Raw genomic sequence first — 18,096 nt, 5'->3', positions numbered from 1 at the left:
AGAAGATGGAACAATTCATACACCCATGGATGAAGAGGGCTTTTAAAAACATCATGACGGCCGGGCGCGGTGGCTCACACCTGTAATCCCAGCACTCTGGGAGGCCGAGGCGGGCGGATCACAAGGTCAGGAGATCGAGACCATCCTGGCTAACACAGTGAAACCCCGTCTCTACTAAAAAAATACAAAAAAATTAGCCAGGCGTGGTGGCAGGCGCCTGTAGTCCCAGCTACTGGGGAGGCTGAGGCAGGAGAATGGCGTGAACCCGGGAGGCGGAGCTTGCAGTCAACCGAGATGGCGCCACTGCACTCCAGCCTGGGCAACAGCGAGACTCTGTCTCAAAAAACAAACAAACAAACAAACAAAACCATCATGACAATGACTGTGCTCCCCTGGCTTCAGGACGGTCCAATGTTCACCTCGACTTTGCTCTGTGGCCAGCGTGTCAGGCATTGGCAACAAAGAGGCTGGACTGAGGGCTGAGGGGACTTTGGAGTCAGGCTGCCAAGTTCCAGAAAACAGCTGCTGAGCCTTTTGAAGTTAGTATTTCATTACAGACCCAGGTGCAGTTGTCTCTGTCTGTTTGCCCCTAAACGTCTGAGTCAGCGCAAGAGATGGGCAGGGTGGGGAGGGAGTGGAAGGGGCCTGTTGTGTCCTGGTCCTCCACCACCAAGTTCACTTCCCAGGTGGCTGCACTGGAGAAATGGCTCTGCCTTCAGGATGCTGGTGTGCATTCTCCTTGCTATCCTCACGCTCTTCAGCCTATCAGCAGCAGGTTGCCTGTGCTGAGACAACAGGGCAGGGCCACGGGGCTGGAGCCAGCTCTCAACCGCCCTTCAGCAGCCTGTGTCTCTCCAGCCTGTGTCTCTCCTGCAGATGGCTAAGATGGGAGAGTGGACGGGATGGGGAGGGTGGGGCCCCATCTCTGGAAGATGCCAATGTGTGGCGGACCTGAGACAAATATAGGCCATCACGTGGCAGGACATGCCCTGCGTTTCATTGCCTAAATCCCAAAGCCAAAGGGATTCTGTGCATGGTTTTGTTTTGATATCATGGGACGAGACTCCCTCCTCAGCTCCCGGGAGGACCTGCCGTGCGGGAGGCACAGGGCGAGTTGAGCGTGGCAGTTCTGGGAGTGTGTCCTCTACACCCTAATACGTCCTGCCTCTGTGCAGCCTCTATTGTGTCTCTGAAGGAAGCTATACCCGGTGGACACAGCAGAAGCCCCTTGGCCTACAGTGACTTGCTGTCCGAGATGGAGGGGTGGTGGTTGAGGAAAAAACAGGGAAAGGTGACCCTGGACCATCCCAGATGCCACGGGGCACTTCATGGAGGCTTGGGAGGCTGTGGCCGCCCCTGGTGTGTCTCTGGGCCTTGGCTTGAACAAGGCCCCAGGACCGTGCCTACCAATTCCTGAGGCTGGGGGAGGCAGCATTCTTCATTCTTCCCCTGCCCCTTGCTACTCCCCAGCCAGATAATTGTGTCCATAGATTGAACAGCTCTTAAACCAGTAGAAATGTGGTCCTGCCCACCAGGGGAGCGCAGACCCTGTGAGTGTGTGAACTCCACAGTGCGTGTCAGGGCTCCGGGCGGAAGACCTGCGGACAAGCAGACCCGTTGGAGACCAGAGGCCATGGCTCGGGATCCAGATGGTGGTAGGGGGTCTCAAAACCAGCCAGAGCCCGGGCAGCAGCGTGGGATAGGGAGCCGGCGAGCATGCTGTTACAGACCACATAGGACCCCCATTCCCGGGAGACAGGAGCGAAGGAGAAGGCAGGCTTACAGACGGTGCCAAGGGTCTGCGTTGAGATGATGAACAGACAAGACAATCATGGCTGGAGGAGGCGGGGTGGAATCCCAGCTGCGGGTGGGGCTGCAGCCGTGTGTAGCAGGGGCTGCTCTGACGGTCACATTTATGGACCTACTTGGTCCTCTCGGCCCCATGACCAAGGTGCCATAGTGTTCTTCTCTTACCAATGAGCCGCGCAGATGTTACATCCTTGCCCAAGGTCACACGGCTAGCAGGTAGCAGGAGGCAGGAGGCAGGATTTAGACTCAGCCTGTCCAGCTTGAGAATCTGTGTTCTCACAGCCCCTGTCTAAGCACACTTTTGGAGACGTGTGTGAGTTTCCTGTCATAACAAATCACCACAAACTAGGTGGTTTCAAACAGCAGAAATTTATCCTTGAACAGATCTGGAGGCCAGAAGTCTGAAGTTGTGGTGTCCACAGGGTCATGCCCTCTCCAAATGCTCTAGGGGAGGCTCCTTGCTGCCTCTTTCAGGTTCTGGTGGCTCCAGGTGACCCCCAGCATGTGGCTGTGTCACTCCAATCCCTGCCTCCATCTTCACACAGTTTTCTTCCTGCGTCTCTGTGTCTCAAATCTCCTTCTCCTTTCTCCAATTATGGATTTAGTGCCCACCCTAAATCCAGAATGATCACGTCCCAAGATCCTTAACTTACTTACATCCACAAAGACCCTATTTCCAAATAAGGAAGGTCACATTCACAGAACCAAGGATTAAGGACCTGGATGTATCTATTGGGTGACACAATCCAACTGCTTACAGGGGGTTTATTTATTAAGTTTTCTGGGGGGAAAGAAAACATGAGCTGTGGTAAACAGAGGAAGGACTGAGATCGAGAGAACAGGCCCAAGGGTTTGCACAGGAGATTTGGGGCCACAGGCTGAAGTGAAAGGATGGTGAGAATAAGCACGAACTTGAAGCCATATGGAGTGGAGAAGAGCTATCAGGTTCTTCTCTGAAAGAACCCTCCAGATCTTCAGGGAAGAGGGTTCTCTTGAGAATGAGGGGGGCTGGGTGGAGCTCAGGGTCTGGAGGAGGAGGACCCACAGGGAAATGGGATTGTCAATCAGATGGGACTGGAATGACCCACAGAAGTAGAAATGCTCAGCTGAGGTAGAAAAGCATGATTTTCTAGTACGGCCAATCTGTCCCAAAGGAAAAAAAAGTTTCCCGCTGGTCCATGACATTTTGGAAATTCTTCATACAGAACCGTCTATTCTCTACATCTGCCTGGAGAAGACAGGACCAGGTGCCAGGGGTGAGGGTGCTTTCAACCCTGCAGAGACGTGTTCTAACACAAAGCATGTGTGAATGTCATCTCAATGAATTATTTAAAGGAAAATCAACCTGAGGATTAATAACTGTTTTGCTACTAATTGGTAGCCTTGGCTGTGCAAACATCCTTTTTTACCCCTGCAGTTTCTTTAACCCTCATTTCTCCTTTCTGGAAAATGGGAATAATAATATTTTTGTGGGGATGGAAGGAGATCTTATGTATTAAATGCCTGATAAGCTTTCATACACTTGTAATGGTAAGATTTGTTTATTTGTTTTTTCTCCCAGACCCAACAGTATTCAATAAATATCTGTGGGAATTAAATAGCTTAAGTTGATGTGAGAAGATGGTCTATGGGGGTTCCTGCAGGAGACGGGCGGCTCTCAGAGGGCACATGGGCTGTGTTCCCCCAGAATTCATGGGTTGAAGGCCTGGCCCCCCGTGTGATGGTATTAGCAGGTGAGGACTTTAGGGGAATGACTGGGGTGAGATCAGGCCAGGAAGGTGGGGGCCCCATGATGGAATCAGAACAGGAAAGTGCCTGACACTTTACCCCCACACACTGAAGACAGGCAGTAAGGAGGCTGCTGTGTACTCTCCAGGGATGGAGCCCTGACAGGGAACTGAATCAGCACCTTGATCTTGTATGATTGATCTTGTGCTGCCTCCAGAACTGGGAGCAGGAAAGGTCTGTTGGTGAAGTCACCTAGCCCATGGTATTTTACTGGAGCAGCACAAGCTCCCTAAGACAGGCAGTTTCCCTGGAAAGGACTTAAGAGAGGGACGCTTGATCAAGGTGTGTGTGATGGTTAATACTGAGTGTCAACTTGATTGGATTGAAGGATACAAAGTATCGATCTTGGGTGTGTCTGAGGCTGTTGACAGAGGAGATTCACATTTGAGTCAGTGGACTGGGAAAGGCAGACCCTCCCTCAATCTGGGTGGGCACCATCGCATCAGCTACCTGCTCAGCTCGAATATAAGCAGGCAGAAAAATGTGAAAAGAGAGACCAGCCTAGCCTCCCAGCCTACCTCTTTCTCCCGTGCTGGATGCTTCCTGGATGATCCCTTGAACATCGGACTCTGAGTTCTTCAAGTTTGGAACTGGGACTGTCTCTCCTTACTCCTCAGCCTGCAGATGGCCTATTGTCGGACCTTGTGATCACGTGAGTTCCTGCTGAATAAACTCCCCTTTATCGATATATCTATTCCATTAGTTCTGGTCCTCTAGAGAACCCTGTCTCATACAATGGGTAGAGTTAAGAGAAACATAAGTGAATGGCGAGGCCCAGAGAGAACAGCCAAGTGGGTGTCACTGCACGGGAACCAGTCTGATGGGGCCCAGGAGGAGCTCAGCGCAGAAGCCTCTTCCCAAGACCTGCAGCCTCGATCCAGGAACCACAGCCCGCGACAGCCGGAGCTGCAGGGAAGGGACAAACCCCACACTAGGCCTGGCCAGGAGGGACAGGGCAGAACCCATGCCCTGGAAGTTCACTCTCTCCCCGTCCTCCTGTCTCCTTTGCTGGTACCACTCTGTTGGCCAAACTGGACCAGAGGTCAGGGGGCCCTGAGAGATGCGCCATGTTGGGTCAGCCTTCTGAGGCAGGGAGGAAGAGAGGGGACTGGGAGGGACAACGGGAGAAAGACCTACACAGAAGCCCCTCTCGGATCTACCCAGTGCTAAGGATGGGCTGCTGGTGGATGCACGAACCTCCTCTTCCTCTGTGCTTCCTCCACCTCCTTCTACACTCGCAACACCGAACATGGACAGAGGCATCCAGGTGATGCTAAATCATTGCTGCCACTTGAGTGGACTCTGCTGTGCTTGGAGCTGCACCTGTGCCCTGGTCAGTAGGAACTGAAATGTGTTTCTAGGAACTGTGCGCTCGCCCCCACACATCTTGCAGGGCTGCTCCTCGGTCAAGGGTGGCCCAGGGGGACAGGTTTTTGCTGTTTTTCACGTCCTGGTGACCAGTCTTTCTTGTCTCTGCTGATGACAGGCGGAGCTACAACATAATTAGTAGGTGGAGTTGCCCTGGAAAACATTCCTGTTGTCAATTTTGTTTTTTAAAGCCGGGAAATCAATGTTTCTGGGTGGCCCCTGTGGTGTCCCTTGCGCTCTTCAGTTGGCTCAAAACTCGCCGTCTTTTTTAAGTGACTCAAGAAATTATGTGGACCAGCTGCACAGGCACACACCAAAACTCCAGTCTTGACAGCGTCACTGGACCCTTTTTTTCTTTTTTTGAGATGGAGTTTCACTCTTTCGCCCAGGCTGGAGTGCAGTGGTACGATCTTGGCTCACTGCAACCTCTGTCTCCTGGGTTCAAGTGATTCCCCTCCCTCAGAGCCCTCAGCCTCCCAAGTAGCTGGGATTACAGGCACCCAGCACCACGCCCACCTAATTTTTGTATTTTTAGTAGAGACGGGGTTTCACCATGTTGGCCAGGCTGGTCTCAAACACCTGACCTCGTGATCCACCCACCTCAGCCTCCCAAAGTGCTGGGATTACAGGTGTAAGCCACTGTACCTGGCCGCTGGACCCATTTTTAACAACTCAGATTTGTGAACGTTTCCTAAATGAAAATCTTAAAAAAAAAAAAAAAAAGTCTGTTTATATCTTTGCAGTCCTAGATCGTGAAATATTTCCCCAGAAATATCCTCTTAAGCAGAAATCCCCACGTCTCTGGTTTTACTTTTGTATACTTCCTAAGTACTGGAGCTTCAACTTCTTTGTCCACCCGCCAAAGAAGAGAATCTGCTCCATCCATGATGAAATGTAAAGCCTGCAGATGCATAAATCTCTTGAAAACAGGTGAAAGAAAGGCCAGGCAGCCGTACTCAGACCACTGAACTCAACCAGCCCTGTGCTTCCTGGGCCCTTAATCTAAATAAGAAACATACTGAAAGCCATAAAAGCTACAGGCCTTTCTTTGAAATCTCAATTAAAACCCACACAAAACGAGAATGCTGAATGTCCCCATCCAGGACCATCTCTCAGGAATAAAATTTTAAAAACTCAGTAACTTGAATTAGAACCACTTCCCTCCACCCACGTCTACAATTCTCCTGCCGTTTACTGAAAAATAAATAAATCTTACAAACCGGGAAGGATGGGCTGAGAGAGAACACAGTAACGTCTACCATCTCAAAACCGTTTTTCAAATCTTTTCAGTCTTGGCGAAATGCCAAAACATGTTTTGACATGATTCTTCCCCCCCCTAATTTATAACCTATGTGTATCTGCAAGGAAATTTAATCCTTATGTTTCTGATTCCTTTACACTTAACTCATCAAATGTTACTGTGGAAGAGCCATTTGATGTGAAGGGGCCTTAGAGCCTTTTTTATGAGGCCTTTTAAACCTGTTCCCCCTTAGAAACAGGAAGCCAGGTTTTTCCAGGAGTAAACAAACTCAGCCCACAAAAAGTGTCCCTCGTCCGCCTGGAGACCAGATCCGGAGTCCTCCAGTGGCTCCCAAACTGTGAGCACGTTTGACAAAATTGCTGCCCAGCAGCCTCTTTCAAGGAGAAGTTCCTCTGGTTAAAAATCAGCGTGCCGCAAAAGGCAGGGACGGGTTCACAGTGGCAGGAAGGAGTTAATTATTCTATCTAGAATCAACTTCTGTTGCCATTTTATGAGAAAACAAAAGATGGGGTGTCCGGGGCAGGAGATGAAAGGAAGCCGTTTCCGCTCTTTCTCTTTGTGGATTAAGGGGCACCCTGTCCCGGGTGGTAAGAGAGGCCACAGGGTCCTGTCCCCTTCTCTGAGAGGCAGGGACTCACTTTCCTCTCCTTGAAGTTAGGCGGGCTACGTGACTGCTTTGTCAAAAGAGCGTGGTGGTAATCCCAGCACTTTGGGAGGCTGAGGAGGGAGGATGGCTTGAACCCAGGAGTTCAAGACCCCATATCTACTAAAAGTTTTAAAAATTAGTTGGGTGCACTTTGGGAGGCCGAGACGGGCGGATCACGAGGTCAGAAGATCGAGACCATCCTGGCTAACACGGTGAAACCCCGTCTCTACTAAAACTACAAAAAAACTAGCCGGGCGAGGTGGCGGACGCCTGTAGTCCCAGCTACTCGGGAGGCTGAGGCAGGAGAATGGCGTGAACCCGGGAGGCAGAGCTTGCAGTGAGCTGAGATCCGGCCACTGCACTCCAGCCTGGGCGACAGAGCGAGACTCCGTCTCAAAAAAAAAGAAAAAAAAAAAAAAATTAGTTGGGTATGGTGGCACATGCTTGTAGTCACAGCTGCTCGGGAGGCTAAGCTGGGAGGATCCCTGAGCCTGGGAGGTTGGGGCTGCCTGGTGCAGTGTTTCATGCCTGTAATCCCACTGCTTTGGAAGACTGAGGCAGGGGGATCACTTGAGCCCAGCAGTTTGAAACCAGTCTGGGCAACATAGGGAGGTCCCATCTCTACACAAAATGTTTAAAAATTAGCTGGGCATGGAGGCCTAGGAGAGTGAGTTGGGTAGGATCACTTGAGCCCAGGAGTCAGTGAGCTCTGATCACACCACAGCACTGTATACCCTGGACAGCAAAGCAAGACTCTGTTGAAGAAAGAAAAGAGGAGAGAAAGAGAGAGAGAGAAAGAGAAAGAGAGAGAGAGAGAGAAAGAAAGAGGAAGGAAGGAAGGAAGGAAGAAGGAAGGGAGGGAGGGAGGGAGGGAGGGACAGCATGGCAGTGGGGACCCTGGCCAGCCCCATTGTCTGTCTCTTAAAGAATGCTCTCTCTGGGCAGAGCCAATTGCGGTGTAAGAAGTTTAACTACTCTGAGCCGGCCATGCTGTGGGGAAGCCCAAGCCACAGCCGTGGGAGGAGGCCCAAGAGGAGGCGCCACCATGTGCGGTTTGTGGGAAGAGAGAGACCAAGGGGGCAGCGAGACGCCAGGTTTGTGAGTGAAGTGAAAAGCAGAAGTGGATCCCCCAGCCCCAGCCACCCCAGCCATTGCCAAGGTGGCCAGAGACAAACGACCCAGCCGATTCCTGACAACATTCCTGACTTGCCAAATTGTGAGTCGAATATGAATAAAAGAGTCATTTTAAGAACCTAAGTTTTGAGGTGTTTCACTGTGGAATAACAAACGAACCCGAACACCCGGGCGAATCCACTCCGCTCCCCTGGCTGGTCTCCTGCCTAGTGAGGCAGCTGCTTTTGTGACAGTCACATTCCTGTCTCAGTTGGTTGCAAGTAAGAGAAAACCCCACGGAACTGTCTCTAAAAAGTAATTTATGGACTGAAAAGCGCAGAAGAGATTTTATCCAGGCACTGTTTGCTTCGAGGCGTGTCATGTCACCGTGGCTTAGTGTTGGAGTTTCTGAAAATAGCCTCACTCCAAGTGTTGACCTTCTCCTGGGATCGGGGGCCCTTGAAATAGTAAGCATGGCAGAGGCCCTTTGAACCCTACATCCTGTGCTGCATGACCCAGAGGAAGAGAGAGTGTCTGTGCCCACCCACGCCTGAGCCTCACACCAACTGGGTTGGTTTCGGTCAGTGCCCACCTTTGTGGATATCTCAATGAAGTCAGCCAGTGGAGACGGGGTGAGGATCGCATTCCCCCAGCTGCATGGATCCCCAAAGAGAAAAGGGGTGAAATGAATACTAGGATAGCGATCTGCACATGCCCACTCATGAAACAGACACCATTTTAACGCTTGCTCCAGAATAAGCAGATACCGCAAAGTCTGCGCGCCTTACTTTCTTTCCCTTTTTTTTTTTTTTTTTTTTTTGAGACGAAGTCTCACTCTGTCGCCCAGGCTGGAGTGCAATGGCGTAATCTCAGCTCACTGCAACCTCTGCCTCCTGGGTTCAAGCAATTCTCCTGCCTCAGCCTCCTGAATAACTGCGATTACAGGTACCCATCACCATGCCCGGCTAATTTTTGTATTTTTAGTAGAGATGGGGTTTCACCATATTGGTCAGGCTGGTCTCAAACTCCTGACCTCAAGTTATCTGCCCACTCAGGCTCCCAAAGTGCTGGGATTACAGGCAAGAGCCACTGCACCTGGCCTTCCTTTCCCTCCCCCTCCCCTTCCCTTCCCTTACCATGCCCCCATCCCCTCCTCTCCCCTCCCCTTCCTTTCCCTCCTCTCCTCCTTTTCTTTCTTTTTATTTTTTTGGGACAGGGTCTCACTATGTTGTCCAGGCTTGTCTTATTTAGGAATTATATAACTTGCTTTGTTTAGTAACCACAGGGTAATATTTGAAATGTTTAACAACTGATTTGGCACAGGGGCGTGGACAAATTCAAAAACACACCACACAAAACAAAACTGGAAGGGCCGCCCTGGTCTGTCCTGTCTGAAAATTAGCCTGCTTAGCAAGGCCATGTGGCCATTATCCCATGTTAATAACATGGTTCTACATAATTACTTTAATGACTACATGTTACTCTATTTTAAGGGTTTTCCATAATTGGCTTGAACAGTCAGCTTACTGGTATATATTTAGACTGTTCCCAATTTTCAATACAACATTTATTTGGCAGTGGAATTGCTGGGTCAAAGGACATGTACGCTGCAAAGGGCACTAGGTGCACGTCACAGTTGTTCTCCAGGAAGGGTGAGCTACCTTATGGTTCCACTCATGTGATACGGGGAGTCCATTTCTCCATGCCTGAGCAGAATCCAGGTATTATCAGCTTTAAAAAAAAAGCACCAACTTGGCCAGGCACAGTGGCTCACACCTGTAATCCTAGCACTTTGGCAGGCCAAGGCGGGCAGATCACTTGAGCTCAGGAGTTCAAAAGCAGCCTGGCCAACATGGTGAAACCCCGTCTCTACTGAAAATACAAACAAATTAGCCGGGCATGGTGGCGGATGCCTGTAATCCCAGCTACCTGGGAGGCTGAGGCAGGAGAATTGCTTGAATTGGGGAGGCAGAGGTTGCAGTGAGCTGAGATCACATCACTGCACTCCAGCCTGGGCGACAGAGTGAGACTCTGTCTCAAAACAAAAAAAAAGGACAGACCTGTTAGGCACAAATGATCACGTTTTTATACATGCACACTTGGATTATTAGAAGTGAGGTTAAATAACTTTCCACGGGTATATGGGTCACTAGTATTTCTTCTGATTTGAATTGTCTACTCGTGGACCCAGACAAGAAACTCTAGTTTTTGTCTTTTAATTTTGTTTATGGAGATTTTGCATTTTTATTTTTAATTAACTGATTTCTTACATTACAGAATTTTACATTTTTATGTAGTGAAATGATGATTTTTTAAAAAATGGCTTTAGCTTCGATGTCATGCTAAGACGACATTTTCCTGGTAAGTTTATAAAAAATATTTACCAGTATTTTCTTTCTATTGAATGAAAATTTTAGATAACATTTTCTCCCTAACTACTGTATTATTTTTATGTTTAAATGTTTTATCAATCCAACATGTATTTTGGTGAAAGGCATGAGGTGAGGATGGAATATTACTTTCCCCACATCTAAACTAAGCCTCAACAGTATTGACGGAGTAATCCATCCTTTCTTATTTATTTGAAATTCACTTGAGACTCTTCCTGGATTTTCTATTTTGTTCCATTATTTTGTCTGTTTTAACACTTGGCCCATGCTGTCTTAGTTACTGTAGACTCACGGTGTACTTCACTGATAGATTATGTCCTTTCTTATCCCTGTTCCAGGGTTTTTTCCTTGACTACTGCTCAAATTTTATGGATTTAATATCATTTTGTGGAGTTCCACAGACACACATATTTTAAAGTTGCAATTGTATTATATTTAGGAATTAACTTGGGGATAATTGACATATTTACAGGCACCTGACGTGAACTTCCAATTATTTGAGCCAATTATTTATGCTCGTCAGAACATCTTCACATTGTCTTCCAAAAGGCTTGCACACCCCCTACGTTAATTTCTAGATAGTTTGTGCTTGTTGTAGGCATTGCATATGTGATCTTAAATTTTCTTTGTATTTTCAACTGGTTAATGCTGGCGCATGAGGATGCTATTGATTTTTATAGCCATGTTTTGTCCTGGTCTCCTTATGAAAAGCTCATCAATTCTATTTCCAGCCAAGTCGCTTTTCAATGACAACAGCTGCAAATAACGACAGTTTCCAATGGTTTTACCTTCCTTTTTCTTTCCTCTTCTTCTCGGACTTCAGGGTGAATCATGTTCGGGGTAGTGACCGGTAATCATAGATAGCCTTGTTTTGTCCCTGGTTTTAATAAAAAATGCTTTTAGTGTCCCATTATCTTGTATAATGTTTGCTGAGGGTGTCTAATGATCCCACTCCTTGTTAGACGCTTCCTGGAGAATTGTCTCTACTTGGGCACATTCTTCCTTGATAAGAATTGAGACCATGGTAAGCACATTCAGGGGACAGCTCGCCAGATGAAACCAAGTTATCTGGGCGACAGTTTTAAGAATAAAAAGAAAGATCTAGGGAGCACATATTACTCACTGGATCCCATGAGAGTTGGCAGGTGGGGTGGTCTGTGCCTCGTAGGAAAATGTACCTGATATAGCAAATTAGTCCTGGGCATCGCAAAACCCTACTGTGCATACAAATCACTGGGGCTCTTGCTAAAAGGCAGCTCCTGAGTCAGTAGATCTGGGTGGGACCCCAAATTCTGCATTTGTAAGAAGCTCCCATACATAAGGGGCTTTCCCGTGGAAAAAGAAGTAGACTTGCTCTGTGAAGCTCTATGTGGCAAAAGTAGAGATAATAATAGGAAATAGTCACAAGGAAGCAAATGTTAACTCAACATAAGAAATGGTTTTAATTGACAGCTAGTCCACTATAGGACACCCAGGAAGTGATGCCCAAGATGTGTCCATATAATTACAGCCATGAATGAGTGGGGGTGCTCTGAACTTCAAGTGGGTGGCCAAATAGATTCTTCACTCAAAGGGGTCAGGAGAAACAGAAGCATCGACATCACCTGGGAACGTATTACAAATGCAGAATCTGGGGTCCCACCCAGACCTACGGAATCAGAAGCTGCCTTTTAGCAAGAGCCTCAGTGATTTGTGTGCATAGTAGGGTTTGAGACACCAGGGACTAATTTGCTATATCAGGTGTATGTTCCTAAGAGGCACAGAACACCCAACCTGCCACTCTCAGGGGGATCCAGGCAGTGTTGGTTACTTGGCATAACAAGAATCCTGGGGGTGCAGTCGTTTAATGAGTGCTCACGAGGCTGGCTCTATCTTGCTTACCTGCCATCTCAGAATTTTGGCTTTAATGTTGGGCGTATTGCCTCATGGTCACGAAATGGTTGCAACAGCTCCATATGTGATTCTCGCACACCACATTATGTGCAGAAAAAAAAGAACAGGTTTCCTCATCATTTTTTTTTTTAATCATGAAGCAAAATCTTTTCTAGAACCTTCCTCCACTCCTACACGCACCCCCCCCATTTTTTTTTAATCTCACTAAGAAAGCTCCCCTCACCAGACAGAGTGACATGCACACCCCCGACCCAGAGGGATTATTTTACCTGATTTTTTTTTCCTTGGCTTATCCTGGGACATGTGTGAAGATTTTTGTCTTGGAAAGAATAAAGCCTTTAGAAGGTAGAGGTGAGTTAAAAATACTACATTTCCAGCTTCATTTGATGCTTCCTTTCTATTGCATGGTTTTTTGCTCTGATGCCCTCTGTTTACTCAAGAGAGAAGATTCAGCTTAAAACATTGCTGTAGGATTTTTTTTTTTTTTTTGAAAATGGTTACAAGCATGACTGCCATGGAAGAATGTCAAATGTTATAATTGGCCTTGTTCTCTTGTTCTCATTGCTTTTGTTCTGTCCACTTAGACCTGAGTCATCATGATAGCAAATCAGAATCACCACTTCTTCCTATCTCATGTTCTCTTTGCCCTGTGTCATGTGTGGAAAAGCAAGTTGGCACTTACATTCCTAATACATAAAGTCCCTTGGAAGGAAAAAAAAAAGTTTTGCTGACCTAAAATGCTTCTGAGTTTAGTTCAAATTTGAGCCTTCTGCTGTGATCCTGGAATGCAAAGAAACCGAGGTGATACTGACCCAAGTTCAGTAAGACTGTTTCAGATGAGCTTCAGGAAGAGAGGCAGTTCGCAAACGAATGACCTTATTCAGAGCCAACAACATCCAAGTGTTTTATGAGAAGCAAAAATAGTGCAGGGAGAGTGCGGGAGGTAAACAGGTGCTGCTGCCCTGGGGGCAAGGGTGGAATGGGGAGGGCTGGGGAGGGGAAGAGCTGCACCACCCCACGAGCTTGTCAATTCTGATCAAAGTCAACACCTGCAGCTCCCGATCACCATCGCCCCCTTGGAAAACGGGCGCGGATTCATCATGTCAGGGTGGATCACTTTGTAGTTCTGCCTAAAATACTTAAAACATAGTGAGGATAGGTTGTGGATTTTTTTAAGTGCAAATATTGCCTAAAATGCCACAAAGTGCATCCTTTGAGGACATCTGTTGCAAAAGACCACCTGGGAAAATCCCATCCCGTCTACAGAGCCCCTGAAGCCCCCAGGGTCTGGGAAGGAGATGGGCGTGTGGCAAGGGTTGCTGTTTTGAACCCCTTCCTATAAACCAAAGGCCCCAGGCGGGCAGCCTGGTACCAAACAATGTATATAAAAACAGAAACATTCAGAAAGTCTTAGAATAACAAAGCGACAGGCGCGGACTTTGGGGAAGTCCGGATGGGCTGCGGACATTGTGTGAGATCCAACAGAGTCATTTTCCTAGGAGTGTCCCCAGTTACGGCAGCTCACCTCAGCAGCTGAAACGTATTCTTTCAGATTTCAAACGTCTCCTTCCCTCCTCCCTCCAGCTTGGCCTTATCACTCTTAATAAAACATTAAAAAACACCCCACACTATGCTGCCTGCGCGTGTTTCGCGAGCTTCCCTGAAGTCTGACCGTTTTTCTGCATTTCCATATTACAGCCATCTTTATCCATTTGCGTATAGAGGTGTCCGTGCATGAGGTCTGATTTCCTGGGAAGTCAGCTGTGATGTTATTGTGTTCAAAGGGAAAGACAGAGAATATTTTTCACTGCCGTAGAGTCCCTGTGCCTGCCTTTTAAACTTGAAAGATCAGTGGGTTTTCTGTGGAACCTGAACACAGTAGTATTGGAAAAAGTGTTTCTGTAAGAAAAAAACTCATTTTTTTTTAAAGAGCGCTACTCATTAGCTTACAGGATTTAACTTTCTTTGTGGGGAGGGACAAAAAAACATAAAAATAGATCACTTTATTGAGCATTTGCTCTGCGCCAAGCAGCCTTCCAAGTACTTTACACAAATGGTTTTATTTCATCTCATACCATGTCTCCTAGGGCTGTTGTGAGGAGTAGACGAATTAATAAACACAGAGAACTTAAAGCAATTGAGCATGTAATACTTGTTCAGTAAGCGAGATCTATTTGTGAGTGACAGGCCAGTGAGATAGGTAACATTATCGTGCCCATTTTACAGATGAAGAAACAGAGGCAGGAAAGTTCTGGTATCTTGCTCAAGGTGAAGCAATGTGTAAGTGGTTGAGTCAAACTACAAACCAGCTCATAGAGAAGGCAAGATATAGTTCAGTCTTAAATGAGGTTTATATCTGCACATCCTTTAAGTGTAAGATGCCGGTCTGCACTCCAATCTGTTATCATTTTCTATATGTCTTTCTCCTCCTTCTGAGAAAATAATCTAGAATGTAGGATAATATCTATGGCCTCAAGAATACTTCTTGATTTTTCTCTTCTGTTTCTCTGTCTTGAAGCAGCATCTCCAAAGATGCTAGTGGAGAATTTAAAACTATGAGCTCTTGGAGTTGATGTTAATTTTGCTCGGGTTGCCCAAAGTTTAAGTTAACGATCTAGAGGCTGAGTTATCATGGGCAGGAGTGGATGGATCCTCCTAACTCACTCCTGTAAGACCCTTGCTGTATTCCCCCTTAGCGCTATCTGGATCACGTATTTTGACGTTGGATAAGGCTGTTTACATAATCTCCTCTGCCAATCCTCTTATAGTAAAAATGGGCACCCGGCGCCCAGGTGGTTAAGGGACTGCTCCCAGTCACAGCTCCCCTTGCAACCTCCTCTTTGTTCACCTGGCCCTGAGGTCTGCCCTTCTCCCTCCTCTGTCCCTGGAGAGACCTACTTGCCACCAAGGTCAGAAACGGTGCGGACCTCCCTGACCATTCCTTCTTATTCCCTCTCTACATAAAACCTAATCCTGGTTCTACCTTCTAAGGACCTCTCCACCCACCTGCTTCCCCCCAACCCCACTGCTAGCACCCTCCCAACTGCTGCAAAAATGCAGGTTGCCGCAGCCTCCTTCCTTGGACTCCCCCACACTGGCCAAGTGGCCTTTGCTCTTTGCCTTGCAACCTTGTTCCCCTTTTGCTTGGAATAAAGGTGCAGCGGTGCTGCTGTGAAGATGAAATGATTTAGTCAAGTCCTGAGAAACCAGAGAGGTGGGAAAGCCTGGTGGTCAGAGGTGCAGGTCTGGAGCCCCACAGCCCAGGTTTGCATGCCAGACTCTCTACTTGCTGCCTGTGTAACCTTGGGTAAGTGACACAAATTCTCTGTGCTCCGAATTCCTCATCTGTAATGTTATGAGCATGAGAGGGGTACCACCGAAGTTTGTCAGAGGATTGAATGAATGCATGTAAAGTGGTCAGCTATCCTTCATTCACTCATTTATTCAACAATTGCTTGCTGAATTGGGGGTTCCAGAACTGTTATCAGACCACCCATTTCCTGTTCTGGGTCTCTTGTCATGTGACCCTGGGAATTTACTTAACCTCTGTGTGTCAGGGTCTTCACATGTAAAGCCGGGCTGATGACAGTACCTCCCTGAATGCGTTGTGAGGATTCACTGAGATAGTCCCAGTAACCTGTTCAGCACACGGCAAGTGCTCTCAGGGCTGTGCTGCTACAATTACTATTATCACAGCCATTGCTATTATTGTAGTTATTCTTACTACATCCAAAGCCCGCTGCAAGGTGTGGGCTGACATAGGGGATCACAAGCCAGACCCAGTCTGGGTCCTGATGGAGTTTTTGATTCTGTTGATAACTTCTCTTGCCTTCTACGTGACCCTGCAGCTTCCCCTTGCTATGACCTCACACAGGCTGCATCTTCTGCTTTGTATATGCATTTAGAGGACCCGTGGAAATACATCCACTTTTAGGACTCCTGCCCTGACGCTTCACAGAAGCACATATAAGATGTGCCATGCGAGTCTCTCCTGTCCACCGCAGAACCACAGACCAGGTGCCAGTCCTATTTCTCAGCCTTAGCATGTGGTGAGTGGTGAAGGGCTGGAGGCTGGAGGAAGGAAGGGAGGGATGAATGGGTGTAGATCTTGGACAATCTCCTTCTCTGGGCTTCTATGACTCCACCACTGCCACCCAAAACAGGCTGCCATTTTTCCAAAACTAAGGCCGTGGGGCATGGATGCTGAGAAATCTCCAAATTAACGCTATCAATAATTCCTTTGGAAACCCTGCATTGAGCTAAAGAGAATCTAAGGACTAGTGATTTGCCTTTCTTTCTCTTTCTCTCTTTCTTTCTTTCTTTCTTTTTCTTTCTCTTTCTTTCTCTTTCTTTCTTTCTTTCTTTCTTTCTCTCTCTCTCTCTCTCTCTCTCTCTCTCTCTTTCTTTCTCTTTCTTTTTTTTTTCAGCTTTCTGACTTTTAGGCCTTGATGCTTCTCCTAAAACTCACTGTCTGTATGTGAGGCAGGGTCAGATTTCAGCTTAGCAGAGAGAGAGAGAGAAAGAGAGAGGACCTTGGAGTGTTTTGCTTGGAAGCTCTACAGCTGCTACTTGCACTGCTCACTGTTAAACTCACCCAGCTGCACCCAACCCAACCACATGCCACAATCCCTTCAGATTCGTAAGCAAGATCCGTCATTTCTGGGATGGATCCACAGTGAGACACTTTCAGGGCTACATAACAACAAAGGCTCTTGGTTATGTTGTTGAATATGTCTTTCTTTGGGACCACATTTTCAAGCCTACACATCTGAGCATGGGCAGGTCTGAAGCTGCTGTAGTCCGGGTATTGTAGAACCAAATGTCTCTGGGTTATATCCAGCCTTGTGGCTTGCAGCAGCATCCGGACAGTGTTACCCTTCTGGACTTTCTGAAAGTTCTATTCCAAATACTTTATTTTTATTTTCCCTAAGAGTGACAAAAAGGAAACGCTATACACATACATGCACAGAGACATCAATATTTCTATGTAGTCTTTTGGGGGACTAGGTGAAAGCAATCAACAAAGAAATTTGTATTTGGGGGCATTTCTAAAGCTTTCCCACATTCTTTTTTAATGCACTGAAAGCTCTTTGGAATTTTGGATTCATTTACTTTGCCTACCTAGCTGGTGTTTCCCAAACCACCGATCTGCCTGCTCCTGTGCCCTGCAAATATTCACGGCCATGTGCAGTAGCCCCCCAAAACCAATGTAAGTCTGTTTCCAGCCCTAGTGTTGATGGGTGATCTTATGTTTACCAGGTTGAATTTCTGAACACCCTCTTCAGAAAACAGACTGCACTGGCTCCAGGCTCCCCTCATTGTTGGTAAGCTTGTCATCCATGCTCCAAGTTCTCCAGAGTTCCTTGTTTAACTTGGAGCTGGACAAAAGCATGGCCCCAGAGGCAGCTTGGCTTGATTTATATTAATAGAGTCCTCACCACAGTAGGACTGTACTGTGCCCTTGCTTCCTTCTGGCTGGAACTTGAGTGTAGCTGTGCCTTTGACCAGCAGACCTGGGCCAGTTCTAACAGCAAACCCTGGAGAACCGAGTACCATGAAGTTCCAAAGCTGCTTAACTTCCTCTTAAGGATTCGCCACCCTGAGCAGGTATTTTATCCCGTCCAGGTCTATAATCTGTTTTGTAAATGTCTTCATGGTTCAGAGTCACTGCAAAGCCAGCACACTTCGAGCTGATGTATACAGCTCTGTCTAGGTACCATTTGAGGCCAGCAGGTCAATTGAATACAAATGATTTAATTCTCCTAATCGGTTGGCTCTACTCTCTAAATATATTAAAACAGGCTAATCCAGGCTCATGAGTGGGTCCA

This window comes from Chlorocebus sabaeus, chromosome 11, assembly GCF_047675955.1.
Source record: "Chlorocebus sabaeus isolate Y175 chromosome 11, mChlSab1.0.hap1, whole genome shotgun sequence".
In the NCBI taxonomy this organism is placed as follows: Eukaryota; Metazoa; Chordata; class Mammalia; order Primates; family Cercopithecidae; genus Chlorocebus; species Chlorocebus sabaeus.
The sequence above is the reverse complement of the archived record's forward strand: the minus strand, read 5'-3'. Positions refer to the sequence as shown.